The sequence below is a fragment of the Temnothorax nylanderi genome, unplaced genomic scaffold (genome assembly GCF_030848795.1).
Source record: "Temnothorax nylanderi isolate EJ_2023f unplaced genomic scaffold, tnyl_v1.0 TNYL_tig0084_pilon, whole genome shotgun sequence".
In the NCBI taxonomy this organism is placed as follows: domain Eukaryota; kingdom Metazoa; phylum Arthropoda; class Insecta; order Hymenoptera; family Formicidae; genus Temnothorax; species Temnothorax nylanderi.
Window position 1 is genome coordinate 99,601 of NW_027249146.1, and position 21,995 is coordinate 121,595.

The window sequence follows — 21,995 nt, forward strand, 5'->3', positions numbered from 1 at the left end:
ATTTTTACGACAAGTACTCGCTGTTTCACGTGATCCTCTGCCTACCCCATCTTCCCTGCGCTCCGATCGAAAAATTGAATGCATCTTCACGAAGATACCGCGCGCGCCGTATTCTGTATGTCGTTGTCGGCGATGACGCAATTAGCTTGTTTATTACACTTAATATCGGGCCTTAGCTTTATAACTCGACGAGCACGTCAATGACGTAAGACAGAAAGAAGAGGTCGTGACCGTTCACGATCACGTAATAATCGCGTAATAATCGATAAGGAATATCGCAGCCTTATTTATACCGTTTGTTTAATGCCTTCGGTTACGAGATTATAATTTTCCAAATTTTCGTTTCCGAGAAAGAGGACACCGCGCTGTCAAATTGTCCGGATTAACTAAAATGGGTTTTACGCATGGTCCAACCAAAAACCAGCGCATGTAGAAGTTGCGACTTTTCGGGCAAACGTCCTTAACTCTGTACATAATTGAAGACGCAATTATACAAACATGGAAACCCGCGTTGAAGAGAAAACGACGCGACGGTATGATCCAGATGAAAATCTCATTTTCGACGATGTACATCTTGCTACCGGTTAGATCTCGGTCGGAAGATTGCGCGGCAGCCTCGAGATGGTAAAAATATCAGACTCGGCAGTATTATTGGTCAAGATGAAGTTATTTGGGTTAGGTCAAGTCGGGCCGCGTTATTGTCTGTCCGGCTCAAAACTAGCGCACGTAATCATAGAGAGCAAAGCTCCTGATCCTCCTACCCGCGCGTATATACGTAAGACGCAAAATGGTATGTTTCCTACCTCAAGGTGGCTTTTCCTTCTACGGCCGGGTGAAATTGAAAAATGAAATTGATTCTGTGTGCGGCTTTCGCGATGGTCCTGTACGGGCTCTTATTAAATATATATTTCTCAGGAATAAAGAGCGGCTACAAAAGCAAATGGAATTAAATAGAATATAAACGGTAATTCGACACGTGTGTCCGCTTCAAAGAAATTGCAAATACGGTCGCAGCAACACAGAAAATTGACGAATGATAAAATAATTTGTACCAAGCTGATCCATAGGATTAAATGATGTCTTTCAATTAAAACCGAATATTGATGCGTATTTAAAATATATTATTTAACGAGTAACTCACGCAAAAATTAATTTATTGTCGGTAATTTAACTTTCTGTAAGTTTCTGTAAGATGGAAAAGGAGAAATGTCAATGAAATGCACGACGTTTTATGTTCCAATTGCAACGCAAGGGCGAGACAATGTCGCCTCGCAAAAAGTCGAAACGGGGTGTCTCGGCCACCGCGAACGTCTCCTAAAAAAGGCGAAATACTCGGACAGAGAACATGGCAACAATTTATTAAGGTATCCTTTTCCACCGCGCCTGACAAGTCTCGGACAAATTGAGCGTACGTTAACTCGATGGATGAATACATTCCACTTGATACGACCGAACGATCCAGTGATTCTCAGTTGACGTTTAATAAGGAACTCGATTCAACGAACGATTTGTCGAACTTAATTTTAAGTGCGGGCTCAAGGAATCTCTTTCGATACTTTCGTCACACAACTCTCTCTCGAGAGATTATATACTCATATAAAACGATCCATATAATGCGTCTTCAATGTTACACGAAATTATGACGCGTACGGCAGTAATCTACGTGGGATTTAAACGGCGGTAGGTTTCTCGCCTGCATATATATCTTGCCTGGTAAGCCCGGCCGTTTAATCACTCCCATAAACGAGAAACAGGAGGTCGCGATAAATCGTTAAGTACCTCTCCGAGGCCGGGAGAACGTCGACAGAAAAACGGCCGAGTCGTGGAAACTCAAGTAGGCGCCAGAAATCGCTCCTCGACATCTGGAGCCGAGGCCCGAGTCGGGGGCCCGAGCTACGCGAGCTAAGTCTCGGTGAAAACATCTGTTCCCCTTCGCGTGAGCGGTGTCCGCGCGAGCGCGCGCGCGCGCGCGCGCGCGAGAGAGATCGGTAGAACGTAGCGGTGGCCATATTTATTTCGGCGATTCCCTTTCGACGAGGGTCTAAAAATTGAATGCCGCCATAAATCATCGCCGATAAGAGAACGAGTTCTTAATGTGAGGACATCGCCGCTACCAGGGCTCCTCTTCGTCGTGTCCTTTACGCCTCTCCTCCACTCCCCAGTCTCCCTGGATCATTCCCCATCCTTCCACGACGATTCTCTCCTACACCTTGGCCGAGATCGTCCGTCGGTGTCGCACCAACCCTTTTTCCGGTTTACCTCGCGTCCTCGCGTCTCGCGGTCTCTCTCTGGCCCACCCGACTGATATCGCTACGTAGCATCTACTACACCTCGTTCGCTCTTCCTTTTCCCGTGCGCTGGTTTGTGTTTCTTGTGTATCCTTCGCCGCACGATCAGATAAAAAGACGGAGGAGTAGGAAGAGCCTCGGTGGTGGAAGGACCTCGGTTTAGTTTGTCACCATCGCTTAACCGCGGATGAGGGGGAGTGAGAACTGAGCATGGGCGAGCGTATAGCGGGGCGAGGTGGAACGCGCAGGATTTATTGGACTTGTCTCAAAGAAGAATCAAGACTCGTTGTTGCTTGCCACGAGGCCAGTTCTCTACGAGAAAGCCAATTAAATCGGTCGACAGTCCCAAAAGATTCTGAGCCCGGCGCGGCTTCTACTGCCCAACCGCCCCCTTTCTTTCTCCCTCGCGCCCTACCTCCCCCGCCATCGCCCGTCCTGACCTTTAATCCGCCTCTCGCGCTTCCTTTTTTGCGAACTTAAATCGGACATCTTATCTCGGGACACGATACGACATGCCTCGCGACTAATGTCCAGCCGGCCGACGCGACGCACGAGAGAGGATTTCGTACGCTCGAGAGAACGGGACAGGATAACTGTCCGTATTTTCGAGAGATTGATCGGCGTCCGGGTAAAAAGGGTCGATCTTCACGGAGGATTTGACGGAAAGCCCCGTGTTCCTTGTCCCGCGCGAAACGGCGCTCCGGGGAGAAAAAGGGAAAAAAAAGTGAAAACGACGAGCGAACGGCGAGCGAGGGAAGAAATGTAAGCTTGCGACTTGGTTCGCGACTTCGCGCTCCACGCTCGAATTTCCGTTAATCGCGCGGGCGCATTACCGTCATGATAAAGTTTCCCCGAGACTCGTAGCCGAAGCAGTTAACAGCAGTTGAAGAAACTAGCGCCGCTGGGGCGTCGCAATGGCGAGCAAACGAGCGCTCCTGTAGCCGTTAGTGGTTTGTAAGCGAGTTCCCAACGTGAGAATGACGATCGCGCGCATCCCCGTTGCATCGCAGCAACGGCGCAAACCGCCAATATCCAAGTGAACATGTGACAGGCATTCGTGTGGTCTGTCCACGTAACGAAGCTTTTTTTTATTAATTCTTTCGGTACCAAAGACATCGAGATGAAACTCTATCCGAAAGATATTCCCTGCGGTTGGAATAGATGGTTTATCAAAACGCTGTTTTAAAAATTTATTTTTTTTTCATACGAGACTACTAGCTCTATTTCATAACAATTTCTCTGTAAACTTTGACTTTTGTAACATTTGATCATTGGATATAGGTACCTACCTACTGTTATAGATAAGTACAAAGCTTTATGTCTACTAAATCCTATTAACTATTATGGTTCTAACAAACTAACAACACACTAACCAACCAGCGCATTGGCCGTTAGCAATCACTTTCTGCTCCAACTTTACCGTTTATGGTCAAGTACTATTCCACAACTATTCGTCTTTATCTGTAGTGATGCGATTCATTCAGACGATTCATTGAAAAGGAAGACAAACGCTTCAACAGCAGTCTTGTCTACAACTCTCCGAATCTCGCGAGTGCGAAATGCGCGGAAAGACTACTTCCTCAATTTTTCATCGCTTACAGGGATGCCGGAGCCGGAGGGACAGGGCTCCTTTTCACGAGGCAGTAGAGACACCGTGTAAGAGACGCGCAGATTTTTTTCGCGGGCTCGTTTCGGCACACATTCCGTCGCGCGGGGCGGCAGCGAGGTGGGCGGTGGCTTTGAATGCGAGACCACGGAATAATTTATATGGAAAGCGTGTACGTGTAGGTGTACGTGTATGTACGAAAGCGGGAGAGAGAAAGAGAGCAGAGAGAGATCTCTCTTCTTGAGAGGCATTGTGCTTGAACTTGAATTAAACATCACCCCCTTGACTGCGAGGCTGTGCCTCTTGGCGACGTCGTGACTAGAAGCTCCAGGATAAAGGGGGATCAATAGGGTGCGCGGGAAGTAGGGCCGGTACACTATACAAACTGGAAAGTTATTCTGTACGGAAGTACCTGCAAGTACGTATCCCGCGGGACTGCACCGGCGTAACGAGACAGTGGTCTGATATCCGAGTCCGTAGATTACTTCGAGATCGATTCCTTCCGCCGGAATGTATCGATTGCGGTGTGAAACGAATTTGGGAGCGCGTTTGGAAATTCATTAAACGAAATGACGGGCAAGACCGCGCTTAAAAGCCCTCGTCAAAACTGCGTAACGTACGACATAAGGCCTGTTCGTTTTTATAGCTGAACTTCTCGTGCACAGTTCATCTTTTCTCTTTTTCTCTTCAACGTAAAAAGAAAAAGAGGAAAGATGAACTGTGCACGAGAAGTTCAGCTAAAACGAACAGCCCTATTGTAATTCGAAGTTATCGATACCTCGGCTTTTTTCGAGCACGAGAACGACGTTTCCTTTAATTCACCCTCTGTTATCTCTAATCGAGGGAAAGGTTCTACGCGCGGAGCGCACTGTGTTACATTTGGGAACAGTTTGGACAGGGTTGTAGGCAGGGGTCGTAGAAAGTTCTCCAGCAGGGATAAGATAAAGGGATCGTAGAGATCAGACCAAATTCTCGTTAGTATACGGGGTGCGCCGACGCGTGAATAACGGAATTTAAAGGCACGTGGCGAGGCAGGGCATACGGTTATCCGTTGTGCGCTCACGACAACGTCATGTGGCAATCGCCGCGATGCATGTACGCGATGTACGTTAAAGCAGGGGAACGCCGCGCAAAAATTAGTAAGCGAGCCGGCGAGTCATAAATTCCTGCAGCGATCGGAGCCATCTGCTCGGATGAAGAGGCGCAGCTTGAGGACATCTTAGATTTCATTTAAGCGTCGACCCTTTCGAGGAGTCGAGTAATTTAAAGCCGGCCTTCTCTTTCGGCAACCCGCTCGTTGCACTCTTGATTTTTTTTTACACAACGAAGACACGCCTTCGTTTAGGGAGCCGAAGTAGACGGCGGCTGTCGTCTCTGATACGTCACGTGTGTGTACGATCATCCGTAATAACGATTTCCGGAGGAGAGGAGGCCTCGAGACGACTCCCGCAACTTCTGTGTCCCGAATTTCCGACGTTTGTAATTCTGATTATTATTAATAACTCGCGGAGAGAGAGAGAGAGAAAGAGAGAGAAGTGCTTCGGAGGAGCTCGACAACGAGAGCTCGATCCCGAAGAGGCTAATCCCTATTCAAGAGACGGGCATGTGGAAGCGGGTGGAGGGGAAGACTGACACTTTTCACGACGAGACGCAGCGAAACAGCGCGAGGGAAGAAAGGAGCCCTCCTGAAATAATATTTGAGAAATTCCGTGTTCGAGAAAGGATATACGAGGAACCGCCGCCGCCGCACGAACAAATGATTAACAAATATGTATAGGAGTCACTTCTGAAACTTTTGTGACGGCGATCGCCGCAGCTGTCACGGCCAGCTCGTTTTCCCTCCATCGTTTGCGCGTCCAGCCTGATCGCTGTCTCGTACGTGTCTCGTCTTACGCTCAACTCGAGTCAACGACGTGCATTGCACGTCGATTATACCTGAATCGCGGCAGTCGGCCGCAAGAGCCGGAGGAGTCGTAACGAGCCGGAAGAACGTCACGACGATTATTCCCCATCGCTCATTTCCGATGTCCGCTTCGTATGGACGTAAGCGCGTTTGCTGCGTCATGGCATTAACGCGTGCACGCTAATTACTCAATTATAGATCGAGCATGGTGAATCTCCCTCCCGTTCCTTTGTACTCTTTGCGAGTCGCTTCGTTTCCTTTTTCCCCCCGCGATTACGTCTTATTGGCTTCGTCTTGCCTCCAAGCCGGAAGGTTGTCTCGAATGAGTTATAAAGGCGTAATAGTGCAGTTCGTTAATTTTAAAGTTAACGCTACGCCCCCACGCCAGTTTGGCAAATATAGGATAAATTCCGGCGAAATATAAGTAAGTTCGTAGGTAGAGGTAGGTATAGAGGTAGAATCACGCCCAGGGCGCCTCGGATGTGGCCCGAAGGCGCTTTACTTTCCGGAGAACTTTGTTTTCTCACCAAAATTCCGTCTAACAGCTGCAACAACAGTACGCGCGGTGCGGTAGCACACTCGCCCTATCTCTCTTTTGCGCCTACCCCTGCAACTTTACCTGTCCTGCCTGCACAGACCAAGTCGAAGTTCGGGGACAGAAGTGCCGCGCACAATAACAGCTACAAATATAGAATCTATATTCTATATAGGAGCGAAACCCGTCGCGCCATTTTTTATTGTTATAAGCTTACGACCTTCGCGGAAGAAAACTGGAGGAAGTTTACTTTCGTCGTTGCGACTTGGAAAGAAATATTATACTCTTATAAAGTATATACGTATAAGAGAGAAATACGCGCCGCAACCGTGTCAGCCGGCCATCAGAAACTAAAGAGAATAAACGTTGTTTTTTTTGTTACCGTGAAAAGAGAAGAAAGCCATCTTATTTGAAAAGAATTCAACAAATTATATAATTATTTGTATGGTTTTTCTCTTTCTTTATATTTAAAATACGACATATTTCTCTTTTTTTCTTTAATAAGAAATGTAATTTTATTCGGGTGACAAATTTTTAAAAATTGTCATCTATTTAAATATATTGTTAGAGTATTTCTTTAGCATTTCTCTTTTCAATATAATGGAAACAATTTTTGTTTATACAATTTAATATAACGAATCGAAAAAATATTTTATTTTATAATACTTTTTTGTATTTTATAGTTCTCTATCTACAGAACATAAGCAATAATAAATTCTCGGGTATCGTTAATTAGCCAAAGCTTATTAGCAATTTCATTAAGAAATTATTGATGTACATTTGCATATAATTCACTCTCAGATCTTAAAAAGAGTTAATTGAAATTTTTCACACGGTGCCCGTAAAGATTGAGAAGTGCTCATCGGGATACTCGAATGAGCCCGCAGAATATAAGCGTGTGCAAATAATCAAACATCGGTCTCGGGGATATGGTAATTTCCACGGCGAAGTGAGAATACGTAATAGCAATTAAGATGACGGTCAAGAGAGCGAGGCAAGTGTAACCGTGTTCTTTCGGAATTATATACGTCGATACATGGAATGATTGTTTGGAGAGCTCTCGTCGCGGCGTCGAGAGGATTTACTTTTCTGACCAAATATTTGCCGCGGGGCAGCGGAGCAATTTTAACATCTCGAGACACACGCGCGCTCACGAGCGCGCTGCGCGCTATGACGGGGAAATTTCTTTTTTTTTTCTTTTTTTTATTTGAAAAACCTTGTAGCCATTGTGTACTCAGGTACGGTCTATGGCGTGGCACCGGACGAACGAGCGGACGGACGGACGGACGGACGGACGGCCGTCCATTGTTTCTATTGTTTGTCTATGAGCTGTTTCTACTCCCGGCATCCTTAATTTAAGGCGTGCATTTCCATACGACGAGAACTTTGTCGTTCCGGATCTACCGACCGATACTTTCGAACGTAACTTTCCCGACACCGCCTGTTGATGCCGGTGGTCCCGAGTTATTACGCAATGTGTCTTACTTGTTTATGCAAATACATTTCACTAATCTCTGTCGTATACATGTCGTCGGCACGCTCATGTATAAAGATCGCAGGCGAAGGTCTGCTTAAACGGAATAATTATTAACACTATCGTGCGGTTCGGATGTATGTAGATTATATTTTAACATTTAAATTGGGTGATATTTGTACCACCTAATAAATTTTAATTTTTTGTAGGAAATTAATAATGTATGAATTAGAATGTGTGTGTGAAGAAAATTAAAGAGTTGATGAAACTGATAGAATTTTTATCGATATACCTACATATAATGATATACCTAACTTGTTAAATTTCTTTAAGAATTAAAGTCAAGTTTTAAAAGGCATTAGTATAATATCAAGGCATTATATTATACTAGAAATCAATATTATATTTATATATGAACATTGTTAGTATTTACAGTACAACATTCTATATAATATTATAAATATAATATCAATATTATATCGATATAATATAATATGAATACAATTTATTGCATTTCGCTGTAACTATCGCTATATTTTAAACCTTTTAAGATATTTATAAAAAAAATTTAGATAAATATTAAAACTAAATCGAAATTGATTAAATCTTTTGCATATTTCAAAATAACATTATATGAAATTAATAATTCTCAAATATCACGTGAAATAATTCTAAATATATAAAATTGCTGGAGAAAAGTAATAAAATCATAGAAGTGTTATTTAACACGAAGCAACACCACTTTTGTTTAATTATTTAAACATTAACGAGGAATAAAATTAACACAAGTATGTAGTAATACAATAATGATACCTCGAATGATACTAATTAAAGTGACGAAAGTCAAAGCTCATGCGGTCGAAAGAAATTCGAGATCGGTTTAAAAATGAGGCGCTGACATTTGTACAAAAAGCATGGCTGAAACGCTACAGTGTCACACGATACGACACGATTCAAATCTAAAACAACGTGTCGTATACCGATCGCTCTTCTGTATCATTGTTTGAAAAGTATCCTCTGAAAATAAGCTAGTAAACGGCAATATGAAACAGTCCGTGGAAAACCGTGTTACACGTGGCGAAAAGTCACGGGGCACGCCCTGCCACATTCGGTATTATTTATCCCTCATTAGACCCCCATTCGCGGCTGTTAACGGACTTAACGACAGCCGCGGCCGAGAGATGTATAGTTAATACACCACCAACAGTTCCATAAAAGTTAACAAAGAGGGTTGGGACGGTGGCCGAACAATCGACACAATCAGCAACATCGCCGCCGTCCCTACCGTAACGTGGAAAGTCGGGTCCGCTGCGGAAAAGTGCGAAAAGCTTGGTTTCCGAACTCCGCAATTATCGCGGCAGGGGAGTCCTGCGTCCTGCGGATAGCGGATACGCCAGGAGGAGATGTTGGCAGGACGGATCGTTGAAAGGCGCGCGCGTTCGGGGTATCGAGGCCGGTAAAAGCCGAAAAGAAGAGGCAGGAGACGTAGGTGGAAAGGATATACGCGCGGGGTAAACGGCGGGGGCGTACGAGGATCATAAATTATCGAGATGCAACAATGGGAAGAGGCATCCCGCTTATGTATCTGCGTCGCATCGTATCCCGGCCGCGCGTACACGGCACCCCAAATATTTACACTGCCCGGTGGCAAAACTCGAAAGTAATAGATTCGAGATGACTTTTCATTTAACTAAGCACAAAAGCGGTGGACCATACGCCCCGACAACGCTCGCGCCCACCCGCTGGCTTGTGCGGCCTGCCAGCACAATGTCCTTTCTCCTCTCTCTTTCTCCTCTCTCTCCGTTCTCGCTCTCTCTCTCTCTCTCTCTCTCCCTCTCATCTCGTTCGCGGCCCTTCCACGTACGATTTCCATGGACCATCCGGCGGCATCGCGAAATATCGCTTTGTGGGCCACCGTTTGTCAGCCCGACAACCGCTCGGACGGTAATTGTTATTGCGCGCTAATTTCCAGGACGTCGCGAACTTCGAGGGATGAGTCCGCAGGGTGGGTTTATGCGAACGCGTGTCTATCCGCGACGCTTTGCCCACGGTGAATTCGATACTACCCGCTCGGCACGCTTTTTCGCCCTATTGTCGCTTAAACGTAATATTATCACAGAACTATGGGGTAAGTGCACCAGTGGGAATGACAGGTTATCGATAATAATCAGGGGTTGAAATCACTATAATTTCGGTATGTTCAATTTTCGATAAATTGAAATGGAGAAATATGTATGTACAATCGACAATTGTCGTTAATAAATATAGTCAGTTGCATGTTGCATCGTCGATATTTGAAATTCACCAAAATTATATCGATTTAAATTGCCGTTGGCAACCACGCACGAAGTTGAATTATTTTGAAGTATTCCGATAATTTATCGATTTTTATCTTGTTATTCGCGCACAGCAGACGGCAGCAACTTTTTTAAATAAAAAGTTTTAGAAAATCGAGAGAAATACTGCCATGCACGAGATCACCTGTCGACTAAAAGCAATGCGTAAAAGCAACTATTTCGATGCGGTCGTAATAGACGGTACGACGAACGACCATCGTTTGGAAATCGGATAAATCTCATATCGTCCAGCGCAAAAAGCATCGAAGCTTTCAATTCCACCGAAGCGATTTCAAGCTAACGAATAAAAATACATGGATCGATGAATTCGTTTCTCTTTGACATCATTTAATCGTAAAAGACTTATCGACTATTTAAATGAATTTTGGTAACATGGCATGTAATATGTAATTATTATGCGGAAGAGAGAGAGGGAGGAATAACTTATCCTAACTTTTAATCACAGAGTTAATACGAATCAGAGAGAGGAGAGAGAGAGAGAGAGAGAGAGAGAGAGAGAGAGAGAGAGAGAGAGAGAGAGAGAGAGAGAGAAAAGTGTGTAAAAGCTACTTGGCTGCTGCATGCAGAAACCTTTCCATCATTTGTTAATGACAAACGCTAAGCGCTAAGTGCCAAGTATAATAAATTTAACAAAACGCATGAATTTAAAAAGTTAAAGCAAGAAAAATATTTATTTGTCAGACGCTGCAGAAACTACTGCATTTATCGCGGCGAAGTGCCGTTCGACACGATTGCATTTAGTGTTATCAAGCCTTTGTAAATTCCTCATGCAGCAAGACTAAATAAACTTATTTATTATCAACTATCAACGAACGATAATGCGTTCATTGTCGAGTTACCGACATTGGCGAATATTATCCATCCGCAAGCATTGGATCAAAGGATGCTTGCTGCAAAGGACAATGGGTCGCGTACGATCTCTATGGAGTTAGAGTCTTCACAAAAGATACTTTATGAAACCTCCGTACAAAGGGAAACGCTAATTATTAGCGTTCACTAATTTCCCAAATGTCACAGGCTTTTGTCGGTCGACGATGTGAGAAGGGAGAAGGATAGCACGCGGTATAGAGACAACTATTATATCTACGCATCTAATTACAGTTGAAGAGTAATTATTCCACGAATAAGCTATGAAAATCTATTGGATATCATACGCTTAATTAATTATACTTCTGTATCGCATTCGATCCTTTTTCTGCAAAAATCGATTTAGATTCAATTAAATACAGTCTCACTAAATTAGACTCAACTAAAACGTGTAATCCAGCTGTCACATCCCTTTATACCGGTTCTTTTTATAAATCGCGTAGAAACTAGGTAACGTTACAAAAATATTACTTCGATAAACATACGTATATTTAAAGCGTGTACTTTTAAAAAGGTACCGCGAATATAAATAGAGAATATCATTTTATGTAATCAATTATGTGTGTCAGTAATGGAAAAAAAAATCATAGGCTAAACAAAATGTAATATTATTCTCCTATAATATTCTCACGTATAAAAACTATATAAAATATTTAGCATATGTACATGATGTAATAATCATATGTAAAAATATTGTTGATTTTATATAAGGCAGAGAGATTTTAGATTATAAGTTACATAATAAATCGAAGCTTTCGCTCCCTTAACTACGTGTTCTCTAAAGTTTCCCAAATGCTTCAGGACAGATTATGACTTCCTGAGAAACGATTACGACTATAACGTGCTTCATCCGCTTTGACTTAAAGACACGTTTGAGAAAAAAGATCGGGATCATGTCTTCTCCAAAGTGGCGCAGACAGCGGAACAGCTGCCCTTGACATTGAACACACTATGTTACGCGTTACGTTTCCGGTCAATAAAAGGAGCGCAGAGGCGCGAGGGCAGCTGTAACTTTTCGAAAAACTCGTCGAACTTGCGGCTTCATGTCGTCATCGATATTTTTTCGCGCCCCGAGCAGGCACCGGGTAGAAATATCGTCGACAACATTCTGATGGTAGCCCGCGGTATTTTGTCACGATTTTTAACACAGTTGTAACCGCCGATCTGACACTTCGCTATTATATATATATATATATATATATATATATATATATTATATATATATACTTATTTATGATTCTTGTCTCAAAAACAATTAAAATACTTTTCCTTAGCAAGAGTCTCAATAATTCCTGATTTTTAAGCGATTAAAGATAAAAAAGTTTTGGTCTTGAAAAATTAAGCTTTAAAAATGCTAATATTGCAACTTTATTTTTTTATTACATAAAGCCTATTTTAATAAGTAGCGATATTTAAATTTTGAGAAAACATTGTTTTAGTTTTTTTAACAAAAAATATTTTAAGTGTCAAAGATAATATATCTATTATTAATAAATCATTGATTTATAATTAAATATATACATATAAATACACAGATTAATTAATATACTGAGTGTATTGCCTCATTGCGTTTGGCAAATTTTACAATAATTTATTTAAAGAGTTTAATGCGTTGTAAAATATCTATCACATGAATTATAGCACTTTTACAGTTTAAATAACAAAAAGCATTTTAAGAGTAATTCAATTAATCTTTTTAAATAACATTAAATAAAAAAGTAGATTGTAGTATTATTATAGAATAAAGAGATTTCTCTCGTTTGGATATGTGTTAGATTATGTACAAATATAAATTACAATATTGCTCCGAGTACAAAGAATAAATATGACATTTAGTTTTCAAAATAATTGCAAGTAATCTCGAACACAATTATCATGTTTTAAAATTCAAGTTTAAATTTTTATTTGTCAAATGCTTCTCCTTTTATAATCTCAAGTATGATGAGATCTACTTCTCGTTTGAAATCATATTTCACAATAATGATATTTTAATGTATCTATTACACAGCAATTTTCATCGTAATAAATTTCACGAATGATGCAATTTCGAAAATTAATAATCGTGGGAAAATCTTGCTTAAGAAATTATTTACCTGGAAATTATGGGCAATTAAACGTAATAACATAAAACTCAATGCAATAAAATAGTAAACATAAAAATCAATGCAACAAAAGCTGCACTCTCGTCGTATATTCTTGTAACAAAGCTGTTGAGCGTTAATTATTAATCGCTACGGATTACAATTTACCGAACGATTTAATTTAATTATGATTGCATGATCAATTTATCGGCGGTGACCTGTGAGACCTCGATGAAATGAACTCAATGCTCATGAAACGCGAGAAACGTCGCGACGCGACGGCGCAATCAACGTGCCGGCGTCTTGGAATCTCATGATCCGTGAGAAAAAGCACTTTCCTCCTCGGACGCTTTTACGACACACGTCTCAGGAAGTTTATCGCTTCATACTTCCACGGAATATCTACAAAACAGATACCAGGGTTTCTCGTACGGTCGCCGCGACATAGGTACTCAACTCGATTCGTCCAACCGACCGACTTCCCACAAGACGCGGTAGGGGAGATACCCTTGCCGCAAGGATCAAATTCCTTTGGATGAAGTGTTTGCACAGGACGCCTTTACACCGGTGTGGTCCCGTTGCTAATGGCTCGCTAGATCAAAAATATTGGCCGTAGCAAATAATGCCTCGCCTGTACCGCTACTGGCGATATATCGCGAGTATATACCCACCCAAAAAATCTTCGAGTGACTTCGAAGTAAAAAAAATATATATATCAAAAGTTACTAGATCTTGATATTAAGTGTGAAACGTAAATTTAATAATTTGATAAACTTGATCAAATTTTCATGATACAATTAATTGTACTCACTCAATATTGTTTCTTTCCAAAGTTCCAAAGTTTTCTTATATCTTTCTTTCCTTATTGAAGTTTACTATACCTTACTACTGCATTTCATCTGAATTTAACAAGGTCTAGTGGTTTACGTGACAATCGTTTAGAACGATGTTAATCATCTATAAATCGATTAAAACTATCATTCGTGATTACGTTTCGTTCAATTCATAATGAAAAGATGTTTGAGAGAGGATTTGATTTTCTAGAGTGAGCCCTTCATCAGAAAGTTGATCGTCTAATTTTTTCCCTCTTAATGGAAATGAAGAAAGTGAAAATTTTCACAGGAATACTTTTTACAACTTCTCGCGCAAAAACGAGAAAATTTAATTAAACGACTTTCTCGTGGGATTCAAAACGATATTCAGGTCAATTATCGACATTATCGGCATGTTCTTTGCTAATTCCATCGAGGCCAAAAATTACGAATATACGATCGTGCATATCTGATCCAATGTACCTAATATAGACCCATTACCGCGGGCACAATACATGACATTCGCGTGTAGACGGCGCTCTGTGGATCGTCATCATCGCCGGATATTAATGCGATAACTAATAGTAACAAGATTCAGCCCTGGCTGGTTAATTTCGTACGGCGTACACATACACCAATATACCCTCCGTGTGTATCATGATTCCACGAAGGAGACCCTTGTATATACAGGCCGCAGGTACGACGCATGGCGAACTTTGATCGTCGCGTGACACTATGTGGCGAACCATCGATAGAGAGTCGGGGCTGGATAATCCCTTTTCAAGCACGGAGCGAAGAGCACTCCACTCCTGCAGGCAGGTCCCTCCCTCGGTCGTCGATTCATCCTCTCGACGTTCTTTCTCGCCTTAGGTCACGAGAGATGCCTCCGATCGCGGCGTGCCGGGCCGTTTTTATTCCCGCCTCGAATTAGATAAACGTCCCGACGAATCCGCTCGCGAAAATGCAATTTTCTAGGTTCTAAATCAGGCGACTCTCCGCAACGCGAAAGTGCGCCGAGTCTCAACGATCGAAGAAAAAATGACGAAGCGATCGATAGATTTTCGACGAAGTTAAAAACGCGTTTGGAGTCTGCGGAGAGAAGTTTATTTCGTAAGCCCGCTAGATCGTGTGTTGCGGCTAAAATATGCTTCAGCGAGTTTATAATGCACTCTTTGTATTCCGTAAATTTTCATGAACGATCTATTTGATACCGCGCTTTTGTGCGTTTTTTCAAAATGAGATAATATCTTACGCCACCTTTGTTATTTCTTATCTATAGCTGTCCGTCGTATCTCGCCCTATCTCTCGTGAAAAGTATTCTTTCGTGGAATAAACTTTTTAAAATGCAAGAGACTTATGGCTCGTGATATTTTTTACGCGGTACAACAGTAACATGATATTTTTATGATATCACCGACGTGGCATGACGGAGGCTCTTAACGGAGTTATATAATACAAGAATAATAGAATAGGTCCTTTGATCGGAAAAAGATACTTTCCCGAAAAAGCTGCGCCGAACGTCACAAATTGCCTCGGGAAAGAACCGGTCGCCGGTGCCTACCAACCCGTTGCAGCCACTCGCGTGTGCAATGCACACTTTTGTCAGTTTCTCTCAAGTGCCCCCCGGCGAAAGGGTCGGATTCTTTCTCGCGCGGATCGAAACGCGCGAGTCGCGGAACGAAGGCGCGCTTTACATCGGCCGCGCGCGTTACATTGTGGCTAACCGCCGCGATACGAAGAAACGGATAATCCCCTTTGTGAGGCACAGAGACTCGGGAATCCGCGGAGAGAGATGCACCTCGAGGCAGGCAGGTGCTCGTCTCCTGGGCGCATCGCGCCCTTTCCACGACCCGTTCCTCGCCTCGAGATACGAGCAGGAGAGGAGGATGCTCTCTCTCTCCTCCCGGTCGGTGACACTGTTGACCCTCTGCCACATGGCGCTTCGCATATGGCGCCACGCTACGTACTCTCCTCTCCCGCTTTATTTTTATACGCTACGTAGATGAAATTTAGTAACGAGAGAAAAGAAGCCGGGTGCATCTAGCGCGACCCGCACCCGACAGATTGCCGGTTGACTCGCGAGATGCACCTGCATGCACGCGATCGAGCCGGGCGTCTCGGGCGGAGCTGAGTGTTCAAATTTTCACGGGCTCGCTAACACAGGGCAGAGCATACTCTTAAGTACTCACAGTGGACTCAAGACTCCGATGTCTGGCAATGTAAACTACCTCGGAAGCAGGCGCCGCAATAATTTATTATACCACCGCGCGACATGATAATGCGATCGTAGCTCCGAAGTCGTTGCAATAATTATAAAGATTTAACGATTGTAAAATATTCTCCATGGATCCTAGAGAAAATTGTCGCGTTTCGCGAATAACTACATCTAATATCAAGAATTACTAAACCGATTTCACGTATCAAAATCGTAGAAAACTATCAACGAAAATACATCATACTTTTCGATGAAAAGTTAATTTTACATTTATGAATTCTATTTAAGCAACGCGGTAATCATAGTTAGTGCAAATGTCATGTTTATGGTAATATCAATGCGATTAATTCAATTGCATAACCATTCTTTTCGATACGTGATAATACATCGTGACGTAAATCGTCATCGCGGCAAATTGTATCGTGGAAGGCTTGGACCAAGACGGACGAGCGAATCGTAAAAGCGATTGCGCGGAGCGTGGCGTGAAACTCGGGGACCCTCCGCGTGGCAATAGACGTAGCCTAATCAGAAAATTGCTGGGAGAACCGGGGGGGGGGGTGAGGGAGACGGACAAGTACCTACTATACCCTCCACTGCTAGAATGCGGGGACATTTAAGTAGATGGAGGGTATAGACCCCTGTCTACTCCATTTGCTTCCAGCCCGGGGGGACCTCGCCGCCGATATATATCCCAATATTCTCCGTAACAATGATGAATCACTGCGGAGCACCTCTTGCGCAAGAAGTTGCACACTTCCAATGCGCCCGGTAAGGTCTCTCCATTCTCGGGGATACGGCGGGGGAATACGGCGCCGCTTTAAGCGCGATACGTTTCTGCACTTTGCGCGGTTATGCAAACCTGACGTAAGTCATGCCCAGGCTAACATACCCACGAATTCCAACGTCGAGACGAGAGAATGCCGGACCGACTCACGACGATCCCCTTTTGTGCCGTAATAACGCGGACGGAAGGGAGGAAGCGAGTTTTGGGCGCGATACGAATCTATTCCGCGGTGCCAAAAATATTCGAACGCGAGAGAGAAGTGTTCCGCGTATGCAACGATTTAAGCGCATAACGGATGAAACTCTGCCGAAGGGAGATGAGCCGCCGCGCGACTCTTTTCTTGCATAAAATATGAGACAGCTTTATTTTATGACAACGGTTATGGGGAATGTAATACGCGAGGTGTATCGCGCATCCTTCGCGATATTATTATTCGCGCTTGGTGTAATATTATAAAGGAGTTTCCTTGCACTTGCATAATAGTTATCTTCTTTCGAACAAGAACATCAGATATACACACTTCTTCGTTCAATCCTAGAAGAATCAATAAAGCCTGAACTTAGTACTACCTTCGGCACTGCTTTGATATAAAATTCTCGTTTACGTAATTTTACCAATTTCATAATTCCTTCTTGTGTAAAGAAAAATAATACACAATCGATTATTACATAACAGTTATTTCTTTTTAATTTGTCATTATTGTGCTTTAATTTGATCCTGCTAGTTTTAGAGAGAGAGAACAGAACGTTTTATATTTCTTAGAGTAACAACGAATTACTTTCTAAAAATGTTATATATATTCTTGTGAGAGAGTCATTATACTTGAGTAGACATTGAAGGAAAGAAACGACTAATTAGCTTTTAACATTAAATATCCCCGAGGCAGGACATACGTCATAATGACGAATCAGTTCAGTGCCGAGCTTGGCTGGTCTTATTAATAAATTCGCTTCCCAAGCGACGTACTATGAATCATTCGATAGGCAACTGGGGAGATTCTATTAGACTGATTGGTTTGCATCTCTCTACGGTTGAATCTATGCCGATATGTCTTTGTACTAACCATGCGCAAAATGCAATTGCCTCTTTTGATATATTCGAGGTACTTGGGAAGATTGTGCATGAAGAATCGATGGGGTGATCAAATCAAGTTTCGCGCACGATCTAAATATTTCTGAATTACTTGCGCATCACAACATTCACGATTATAATATACAGTCTCTTTTCAAAGATTTCTAAATCTATTAAAAACAAAATATATTACAAGTATACACATACAAACTAAATATGCCTGGTCAAAATCTTAGTTTCAAAGACAAGAGTTAATATAATTTTAATCTATTTACCTCGTTTAATCTTATCTACTTCGGAAATTTAAGAAATTTTCACTGAGTCCATTTAACAGTCTATTTTTCTCAATTCTTGAGACATTGTAACGCAATTGCATGAGGCTTGAATGGTTGAAGGAATGAATGAGAATCTTGTAATGGAAAACAATCGATTAGCTTGCTCTGAATTCGTGATATTCTCCTTGGGCGAATCGTATCGGCACATGACTCAGCCAAGCACTCTGATCGCAACGACAGAAACGCGCATGCAACATTTCTCCGATTGACCTAGTTCGAAAGTCGATCGTGTTAATTCAGGAAAGATTCGTCGGCACGATAGCGAAGAGCGTCGTGAAAGGACCTCACAGACCTGTACAATTTAAATCACGCGCGAGGTATCGCGATTGTTAATAATTAAGATATTTCACGCAGGTTTATTAGCTAATTTGCAGCTCTCATCGGTAATCAGTTTTTAACATGCATTATGCTTGTTTAACGCTTGTTAAATGCTTTTTTTTCCTTATCACATTTTACGTTCCTGGCTCCTTTTAATCTCCTCTTCCCCTAGGTTTCATTAAACTGACTCTCCAAATATGGCTAATCTGCAGACCCGGATTTTTGTACCCTCGAAGGAGTTAACAGCGCAGCGGCGGGACCGCAACAACTTAGCTTACGTTAAAAACGTACTATGGCCCCGGATAGGATTAGCGCGCCCTAATTTATTGACTCCCTGCCTCACTGGCGCGGGGAGGAGGGCTCGAACCCCCCGTGGCTCTGAGTTAACGGCGTTTTACAAGAGGGGTGACCCGTCACAGGGGAGCTGCCACGAGCCGAAAGATGCATATTGCATGCTTGTAATCAAGTCTGACAAAATATCGTGCGCGCAGTGTGATCGTTCTAGTGTGAATTATATGAAATATTATACATCATATATATATGTATATGTACAAGGGTCGGAAATGAAAATCATCGGGCGGAATGCACAGATCGAGAGATGCCGCAGCTGTATTTAGAACCATTTTCCCTCTACGTTTTTTTCTAAGAGGAGGTGGATATTTCGTAATCCAGAACGAACATCGTTATATTCCAGTCGCGCCAGTTTATTGAAAATGATTGATTTATGACGTATCGAAAAACTCGGGAAAGCTCGACGTCTAGAAGCCTGATCCTTTAAGCCCGTAATACTTGAAATATTCAATGTTATAAAGGGGATATACGAATGATCACTCTGCAATTATTTCGATTGACAAGAGAATGACGCGGATAAATATTGAACATTGAATAGAAATAATCGAGTTTTTATCGACTTGTGTTTCAAACTTTACTCCTTGTATAGTTTACAGGCGTGCTGATGCTAAAGATAGCGATTGAAATAAAATTCGCGATTATTTCAATCCGTTTATAATTAATCCTTATTTCTTTCCGATATATTGATAAGAATGGTTTTTCTTTTACTCTTAAAATAACAAAAGTTATTTCATTGTGGGATAACATAAACGATGCCTGATTAAGATAAGAATAAAGCGGATAAGAATAAAGAAATGTCGTGACCATTATCGTTTTGATTGGACAATTCCTATTTATACTGTGTATTAAACTACGTGGCATGACGTGACTTACGTACAAGGGGCGTAGAAGTTTGCATTCCGTCCAATTCTCCTCAACGAGGCAATAACGGGCGTCTCGAAAATCTCCCGTCCTCTTGCCGCAGATCCCCCTAATTAAGAACACTAGCCACTAGCCGCATTAGAGAAGGGAATCCAGCGACGATACTCGTGTCCAAGCGTCTTTCTCCCGTTCCTAGAATTAGATTTCAGGTTTTATTGGCGCCCGTATACAGCAACGAAGAAAAGAATATTGAAATGCATGAAATTACCCTAAAAACTGAAATATAATAGAATATTATATCTCAGTTATAAATATAAAATATTATAATACAAATATTATAAATAATTGTCCGAAACGCACAAATCCCAACAACAAAAAATAAAAGGAAACGACCGTTTAAGATAAAATTGCTTTCGAACTCAGCATGTAAGATATTTTTTTGTATCTCTGGGATACGAAAAGTGCACTTTACAAATTGTTTTGTAAACATCTTGTTTTATAGAAATGACAGAGAATATTTGTATAATTATTGCGATAATAATAACGAACATTCTCAATGTTAGACAGCGAGCACATTTGCTGAAATTTTATTGCCTTTTTCTACAATTAGGGATATGTGGACGTCCGTGATTGCGAGCGTACTTTGTTGCGTGCACGCGTATGTACATGCAACCATAAAAAAAATTTTTAAATTATCTTCACAGGGTTAAGTGTTGCTTCGAAAAACATAAAAAGATACATACAAAATTGCATTACTTTTCATAGCTCTCCACGTTCTAGATTCTTAAGTTTCAACTAAGTTACTATAAAGCAATAAATAAATTTCATGTGAAATATTAAGTTGAGATTGTGATAATATATATTTTGTAAAAATATGATTCTCTCATTCGTCCACTCGTTAAACTGAAAATGTTAATTAAAGCGCAATTTTAAACGAAATGTAACGTTAGTATAGTGTTGCCATCCAGCAGTGGAGCAATGCAACTAAAATGCAAAGTCGAGTCACCGATCGATAAGATACAATTAAAAACGAAGAGATGGACAATCACCGTAACGTCACTATTAATGAGCATTATTAATTAGGTTACAGTTACATTAATTTAAAATACATAAAAAATTTACGGAAAATTCATTAAATATAACTTTTTCAACCGATTTGCGTAAACTAAGTTAATTTATATCATTTTCATATATAAAATTGAAAGAATAATAATTCTAGAATAGGGGTTCCCAAACTTTTTTTTGTCAAGAGGGCCATATATTAAAATTTGTGTAATAACAGATTTATTTTTAATAGTCATATAAAGCAAAATATCTTTATTTTAAAATTCTTTTATATTATAACGTCGAAATTTCTTAGCGAGCTGGATAAAACTTCATGGCGGCCGAATCGGCCTGTTGAGTGCATGCCATTTTATGAGATCTCCTACTTTAGATGGACGCTGTATTTTAGAAACTTTTGAGAGCAGAGAAAGTATAAGTACGGGGGGTGAGGGGGGTGCGATTAAGACGAACTGAAAATCATTCGACATCGAAATCAAATTCGAATAAATATTTCAATCAATATTACAAATTATCAAACAACAATGAATTATATGTTGTACGATATGAATGTAATTAACGCAGTTAACGTTAAAACGACGACGTACCTGGCGATGGTCCCGCATCATTGAATTTTCGCTGTATTTTGGCGAGGAAATAATCTCGACGCAGTATGTGGCGAGACTTTCCCAGACAACACGCATATATAAAAGACGTCTTTGCAATTTCATAAGCTGTCTCAATGTTCCCTGGGTTCGATCGATTCTCCGGGCCGGCATTACGAAATCACGGTCGGCGTGCGATACCTAAACGCGATATCAAATTAATGGCGTTACAACGAATTGATGCTCCGTGAGAGAAATTCGCGATACCCTTTCGCGCGCAAGATTTACCTTCAAGTCTTCTTATTCTTCTTCTTCTTCTTGGGCGGCACTCGATTCCCAAACTCGATACTTGTAAATCGGCGATCGCTTGTGAATAACGTACAATTGCGAAAAAAATACGGAGCGATTCGAATTGGGATTCTCCGCGATCCGCCGCGCCGGCGTTCCGCAACTCATCGCAATGCGCGACATCTGTCGCGATCAAAGTCGAA

General features: G+C 41.7%; 1 long non-coding RNA gene across 1 annotated transcript; it reads right to left on the bottom strand.

Annotated features, from left to right (window-relative positions):
• Positions 1 to 19,888: 19,888 nt before the first annotated feature.
• LOC139774607 (uncharacterized) lies at positions 19,889 to 21,899 on the bottom strand. The gene is made up of 3 exons (XR_011718622.1): positions 21,793 to 21,899; positions 21,508 to 21,705; positions 19,889 to 20,050 (listed from the first exon to the last, which is right to left on the bottom strand). It is a non-coding gene; the product is annotated as an uncharacterized lncRNA (long non-coding RNA).
• Positions 21,900 to 21,995: the final 96 nt, after the last annotated feature.